General features: G+C 35.7%; 1 pseudogene; it reads right to left on the bottom strand.

Annotated features, from left to right (window-relative positions):
• Positions 1-305: 305 nt before the first annotated feature.
• LOC116881785 lies at positions 306-1,573 on the bottom strand (annotated as a pseudogene).
• Between the last annotated feature and the right edge of the window lie 6,034 nt (positions 1,574-7,607).

Raw genomic sequence — 7,607 nt, 5'->3', positions numbered from 1 at the left:
TCAACCTCATACATCATCTAAAAAGAAAGTATAAGAACCATATGATCATTTGAATAGATGTACAAAAAACTTTTGATAAAGTACAACATCAATTCATGATAAAAGCACTTAACAAAATGGGGATAGAGGAAATATACCTCAAAATAATGAAGACCATATATCTGAAAAACTCACAGTAAACATCATCCTCAATGTAGAAAAGTAGAGCTTTTCCCTTAGGATAAGAACAACACAAGGACACACACTCTCATTACTTTTTTTTTTTTACAACAAACATTCATTTTTTATTAAATTTCTAATCAAATACTATAATAATTTCTTTTCTTTCATAAAAAGCTAAATATTTACAAGACTATCAATTTGGGAAAAGACAAACAAAAGAGTAAAAAAGAAAAGTGATCAAAAGACAAATTCAAAAACAGAATAAATAACAGCTTATTTCAATGCCTGCCTGGCCCTGGGGGCCACTGCCAGCACGCCAGCTCCTCAGCCTCAGACTTAGCAGTAGTTCAGCATCTCCTCTAGCTTCAACATGTCCAAGGGGGGGGGGGGATTTTGGTGACCTCGAAGAAGACCTGGTGAGAATATTTGGAATGCACAGTCTTGAGCTTGTTGCAAGGACACAATGTCAGCAGGGTGTTTAGCTGCTTGACCACGGGGTGAAGATCAGAGGTTTTGTAGCCACTGTAATACTCCAGGGCAGGCGCCCAGTGTACGAGCTTCTTCATGTAGAGGGCCAGGATGAAGGAACCTGCAGCTAGCTTGGAAGCCCTCTCCTGGACATAGTTGTATTCCTGCAGTGTCATCTCACAGATGAAGCGGGACAAAGTTAGAGTCTTCATGCTGGCACAGCGACACCTAGCATATCTGCGCAGGAAATGATAGGCGATGGAATGTTGATATCAAATTTGAGAGTTTGCAGGATGCTGATTTCCATGGTGAGCATCTCATCTAGCTAATAAATATCATCACAGATATATAGGAAGTCATCTACACAAGGTGGACAGGACTCCTTGAATTTTGCTGCAATCAGAAATGCCATGGAAACAAGGAGTTGTAGCTTGTCCCTCTTGCATACTACCTCCATAAGGTAGTGATCCACCAGTTTCACTGCCAAGTACAGGGTCTCATGACTCATCTCAAAGGTCATCTGCACCTCTACCAGCCAGTCCACAAGAATGGCCCTCATGTAACTGCTGATGTCAGTCTGCCTGTTTATGTATTTTTAAAGTATGAACTTTTCCTCTTTCTCCTTCATGTAACTGAAGATATCCTTGGCATATATGGGGTTGAAAAATGGATCACTGTAGTTATCCTCAATATCCTCTGATGGGGTTATCTCCTTCTGTGACCTCTTGCCCCAAGATGAGGAAGGTTTATTGGAACTGGATTCACAAGCACTGGACGTGCTTGTGGTATTGAACTTGCCCACACTGGACATGCCTGTTCTGGATTCAGGGGCTGTGCTGGACACATGTGAGCTGGTTTCAACTTGGAGGATCAGGAAATCTTTGAGAGAGTTATCTCTCAAAGATTTCCTCACACTCTCACTCTCAATACTTTTATTGAACATAGTACAGGAAGTGCTAGCCACAGTGATTTAAAATAAATAAAAGGCACAGAATTTGGCAAAAAAGTCATATTTTCACTATTTGCAGGTGGCATAATAATATATAGAGAGAATCAGAAAGACTATGCCAAAAAAAAACTGTCAGAACTGATTAATTAATTCAATAAAATTGCAGGATACAAAATCAATGTACAGAAATGTGTTGCATTTCTATACATCACTACCAAAACAGCAGAATGAGAAATTAAGAAAGCAATCACATTAATAATTATACCAATAAGAATAAATACCTACAAATAAACCTAACTAAAGAGGTGAAAGACTTGAAATCCAAAAGTTATAAAAAACTGATGGAAGAAACTAAAGAGGACACAAAGAAATGGAAGGGCATCCCATGGTCACAGATTGGAAGAGCAAATATTGTTAAAGTGTCTATATAACCCAAAGCAATCTATACATATAATGTCATCCCTATCAAAATGCCACCAGCATTTTTCACTGAGCTACTATAAGCAATCTTAAAATTTGTATGGAACCACAAGAGATCCCAAATAACTAAACAATCTTGTAAAAGAAAAGCAAAACTGGAGGCATCACAATTCTGGACTTGACGTTATATTACAAAGCTATAGTGACCAAAACAGCATGGTACTGACACAAAAACAGGCACAAAGATCCATGAAACAGGACAGAAAACCCAGAAATTAATCCACAATTATGTTATCAATTAATCTTCAACAAAACAGGAAGCAGTATCCAGTGTGAAAGGCAGTCTCTTCAACAAATGGTGTTGGAAAAACTGGACAGAATCATACAAAAGAATGAAACTGGACCACTTTCTTACACAACACAAAAATAAACTTGAAGTGGATTAAAGATCTAAATGTGAGACCTGAACCCACAAAAATCCTAGAAGAGGACACAGGTAGTAACCTCTCTGACATCAGCCATAACAACTTCTTTCTAGATATGTCTTCTGAGGCAAGGAAACAAAAGCAAACAAACAAACAAACAAAAAATCTACTGGGACTTCAAGATAAAAAGGTTCTGAACAGTAAAGGAATCAATAAAACTAAAAGCCAACCTATGGAATGGAAGAAGATATTTGTAAATAACATATGATAAAGGGTTAGTATGCAAAATCTATAAAGAATTTATAAAACTGGACACACAAAAATCAAATAATCCAGTTAAAATATTGGTGGAATACTTGAAGAGACATTTCTCTAAATACGATGTACAGACATCCAACAGACACATGAAAAGATGTTCATCATCACTTACCATCATGGAAATGCAAATCAAAACTACAATGAGGTATCATCTCATACCTATCAGAATGGTTAAAATAAGCCACACAAGAAAGAACAGGTGTTGGTGAGGATGTTGAGGAAAAGGAACCCTCATGCACTGTTAGTGGGAATGCAAACTGGTACAGCCACCTTGGAAAACAGTATGGAGATTGTTCAAAAAGTGTATAATACAATAACCCTATAATCTCACAATCACACTACTGGATATATCCAAAGAATACAAAAGCAGTAATTCAAAGGGATACATGGTCTTCTATGTTTATATCATATTTATACAAATATGTAAGATTTGGAAGCAGCTGTAGTGTTTTCTCAATTGATAAATGGATAAAGAAGAAGTGATATGTATATATATATGTATACATATATATATACACATATATATGTATACATATATATATAGTTTGCTTAGCATCAAAACCCTCTAGCTCCAGTCATATTGCAAATAGAATATTTCATTCTTTTTATGGCTGAATAATATTATTATAAGTCAGTCAGAGAAAGACAAATGCCATGTGATATCACTCATTTGTGGAATGTAAGAAATAACAAAAACAATCAAAGGAAAAGAAGAAGAAAAAGAAAGTGAGAAATAAATAAAGACTCTTAATTATAGAGAACAAATTGGTGGTTACTAGAGAGAAGGTGGGGGGAATGCATTATGTAGATGATGGGGATTAAGGAGTACACGTATCTCTATGAGCATCCAGTGTGTAAGAAATTGTTGAATCACTATATTGTACACCAGAAACTAATATAATACTGAATGTTAACTATATATAATTAAAACAAAATTTTTAAAAAAGAAAAACAATAAAAAAGATGATAGATGATGATAGATAGATAGATGGGTGATAGATCAGATCAAAGGAGATGGCACCATTTAAGAATAAATGTAGTGAAGAGACAGTCTAGAAAAGATCATAGAGAAAAAAAATAAATCTGTGAAAGAATATCAAGAATATGGTATGAACTCAACCTATTCAGGCTGATTGAAATTGAAAACTACTATTCTATATGTTATTGTGTAATTTATATATATGAATAATATAATACTACCATGTGAGACATTCTATTAATGAGAAACATTTTTACATATTGTATTTATGTCTGAAATAATTGTGCACATTTCCTCATGGGTCACATATTGTACCTCAAGTTTAGAGACTGCTGGGACTTGGGTTGAGTCATAGGTCTAGAAGCAAATAAGGGGGATTTGAGGGTAGGTCCTGAGGAAAATCAGTGGCATCTTTCAAGGCAAATACCTCAGGGGAAACCATTACCATGTCTTCAGTCATAGCCAGGTTAATCTACCCAGATGGAATTGGAGAAACTGCTTCTACTTGAAAAAGAGACTAATCAGAGTTTAGAGGTTCAACATCCACAGCATCATCAATAACTCCCCGTATATACCCGTTTTAATTTTCAGGATCCCATTTCTTTTTAATCGATACCCTTGCTTTAGCAACAGACACCCTGAAAGTTGGGAATTCAATTTGTGTCATTTGTCGACACACAAGAAGACTCTGGGTATTTTTTTTTTTTTCAGGACAGACATTAAAACATTTTTTTGCAGAATTTGAGTTGGGATTTAGAATCCTTGAGCTCATCCTTTGCTTTCTCTACTTGGTCCATTTCAATTAGGAGTAACCAATCAATTTCATTATACACATTAGTTTGAAGAAATATACTCAGAAGTATCATATATGAGGCCACTTAGAACATTGTGTCTTGTAAGTATTTGATTAGAAGTATTCTATAATGATATTTTGAACTCTCAATTGCTCTATTTCTTAGTGGAAATAGAATCATTAGTGCTTTGAATCAAATCACATTATAAAACAATTTCTGGAAACCCAAGAATCTATTCAAAAGATTCATCCTTAAGTTTCAGTTTTCCCCAACAGTAATAATATTATGAAAGAATAATTTTCTCTATGGAAAATTGTAATGCAATCCCTGGTCTTGTGGCAAATAACTGAACACTGTGCCCACTTATGATTATACAAATCATTTCTGCATGCTGACATTTTTGAGTTATAATGTAGTTAGTAAAAATTTATTCTAAAGCACCACAGGAATCTTGTTTTCATGGTTTATGTGGCTGATAATTCATATAGTATGTATTAATTTTAAAACATTTTTATAACAAAATTTTTCAATATAATTAACATTACCATACTGGTAAATACATAACAGTGTATGTACTGTTGAGTGGTTGACCTTGGTCATGGATTTCATCTTACTTTCATTCCACAAGAAAGTTAATAATAACACTAAAAATATAATTGTGTATGTATTAATGTAGCTGTGTCTATTAACCTAGATTTTAAATATGACTAAACTAGATCTGAAGATACAGAATTGGTGGTTATAATGGCACCTAGGCTCAGGAAAATACCAAATGTAATGATTGCTTGCAAATTTCCACAAAAAAAGTTTTGTGGATTTTTTTTCTAATTTATTAACATATAATGTATTATTTGTTTCAGGAGTACAGGTCTGTGATTCATCAGTCTTACACAATTCACAGCACTCACGATAGCATATACCCTTCCTGCTGCCCATACCTCAATATCATAAATTTCCACAAAAAATTTACAGTCCTTTACTTCCTAGTTGCTTTATAACTATTCTGTAACAGATTTCTTTAGTCATAACACAAAGAAATGGAAAAATGTTCCATGCTTATGGATTGGATGAACAAATATTGTGAAAATGTCTATGCTACCTAAAGCAATCTACACATTCAATGCAATCCCTGTCAAAATCCCATCCATTTTTTTCAAAGAAATAGAACAAATAATCCTAAAATTTATATGGAATCAGAAAAGACCTTGAATAGCCAAAGTTGGTGGCATCACAATTCCAGACTTCAAGCTCTATTACAAAGCTGTCATCATCAAGACAATATGGTACTGGCACAAAAACAGACATATAGATCAATGGAACAGAATAGAGAGTCCAGAAATAAACCTTCAACTCTATGGTCAACTAATCTTTGACAAAGCAGGAAGGAATGTCCAATGGAAAAAAGACAGCCTCTTCAACAAATGGTGTTGGGAAAATTGGACAGCCACATGCAGAAAAATGAAATTGGACCATTTCCTTATACCACACATGAAAATAGACTCAAAATGTATGAAGGACCTCAATGTGAGAAAGTAATCCATCAAAATCCTTGAGGAGAACACAGGCAGCAACTTCTTCGACCTCAGCTGCAGCAACGTCTTCCTAGGAATATCACCAAAGGCAAAGGAAGCAAGGGCAAAAATGAACTATTGGGATTTCATCAAGATCAAAATCTTTTGCACAGCAAAGGAAACAGTTAACAAAACCAAAAGACAACTGACAGAATGGGAGAAGATATTTGCAAACGACATATCAGACAAAGGGCTAGTATCGAAAATCTATAAAGGGTTCAGCAAACTCAACACCCAAAGAACAAATAATCCAATCAAGAAATGGGCAGAGGACATGAACAGATATTTCTGCAAAGAAGACATCCAGATGGCCAACAGACACATGAAAAAATGCTCCATATCACTCGGCATCAGGCAAATACAAATCAAAACCACAGTGAGATACCACCTCACACCAGTCAGAATGGCTAAAATGAACAAGTCAGGAAATGACAGATGCTGGCGAGGATGCAGAGAAATGGGAACCCTCCTACACTGTTGGTGGGAATGCAAGCTGGTGCAACCACTCTGGAAAACAGCATGGAGGTTCCTCAGAAAGTTGAAAATAGAGCTACCCTATGACCCAGAGATTGCACTACTAGGCATATACCCTAAAGATACAAACGTGGTGCTCCAAAGGGGCATGTGTGCCCAAATGTTTATAGCAGCAATGTCTACAATAGCCAAACTATGGAAAGAACCTAGATGTCCATCAACAGTTGAATGGACAAAGAAGATGTGATATATGTATATCACAATGTATATGTATATATATATTGGAATACTATGCAGCCGTCAAAAGAAATGAAATCTTGCCATTTGTGATGACGTGCATGGAACTAGAGGGTATTATGCTTAGCGAAATAAGTCAATCAGAGAAAGACAACTATCATATGATCTCCCTGATATGAGGAAGTGGAGATGCAACATGGGGTGGTTGGGGGGTAGGAAAAGAATAAGTGAAAGAAGATGGGATCGGGAGGGAGACAAACCATAAAAGACTCAATCTCACAAAACAAGCTGAGGGTTGCTGTGGGGAGGGGGGTCGGGAAAGGGTGGTGGGGTTATGGACATTGGGGAGAGTATGTGCTATGGTGAGTACTGTGAAATGTGTAAACCTGGCGATTAACAGACCTGTACCCCTGGGGATAAAAACACATTATATGTTTATAAAAAAATTTAAAAATAAAATAAAATAAAAAGACCAGGCCTAGAGCTTGTCCAAACCTACAGTTGATGAAGAAAAACAATTCCAATGTTACTGTAGAAAAACATTATATATCCTTCTCCTTTTCCTAGGAATTAAGGAAAATTCTCTGTTTTTGGAACATATTATCCACTTAATTTGAATTAAAGTTGTATTAAAAAAATGTTGCTGCAAGCCAGACTGGTTGACTCTATCACTCTCACAGTTAGAAAATACGTTTCAATGATAGAAACATCACCTTATTATCTCACAGTTCCCATCCGTGGTTCAGGAGTCTGAGCAGGTCTTTGGCTGGATTTTTGGCTTAGAGTCTCACAAGACTGGTGTTAGCTAAG

Source organism: Lontra canadensis, unplaced genomic scaffold (assembly GCF_010015895.1).
Source record: "Lontra canadensis isolate GAN:19392208 unplaced genomic scaffold, GSC_riverotter_1.0 scaffold77, whole genome shotgun sequence".
NCBI classification, from domain to species: domain Eukaryota; kingdom Metazoa; phylum Chordata; class Mammalia; order Carnivora; family Mustelidae; genus Lontra; species Lontra canadensis.
This window is presented reverse-complemented; position numbering and strand designations above follow the sequence as displayed.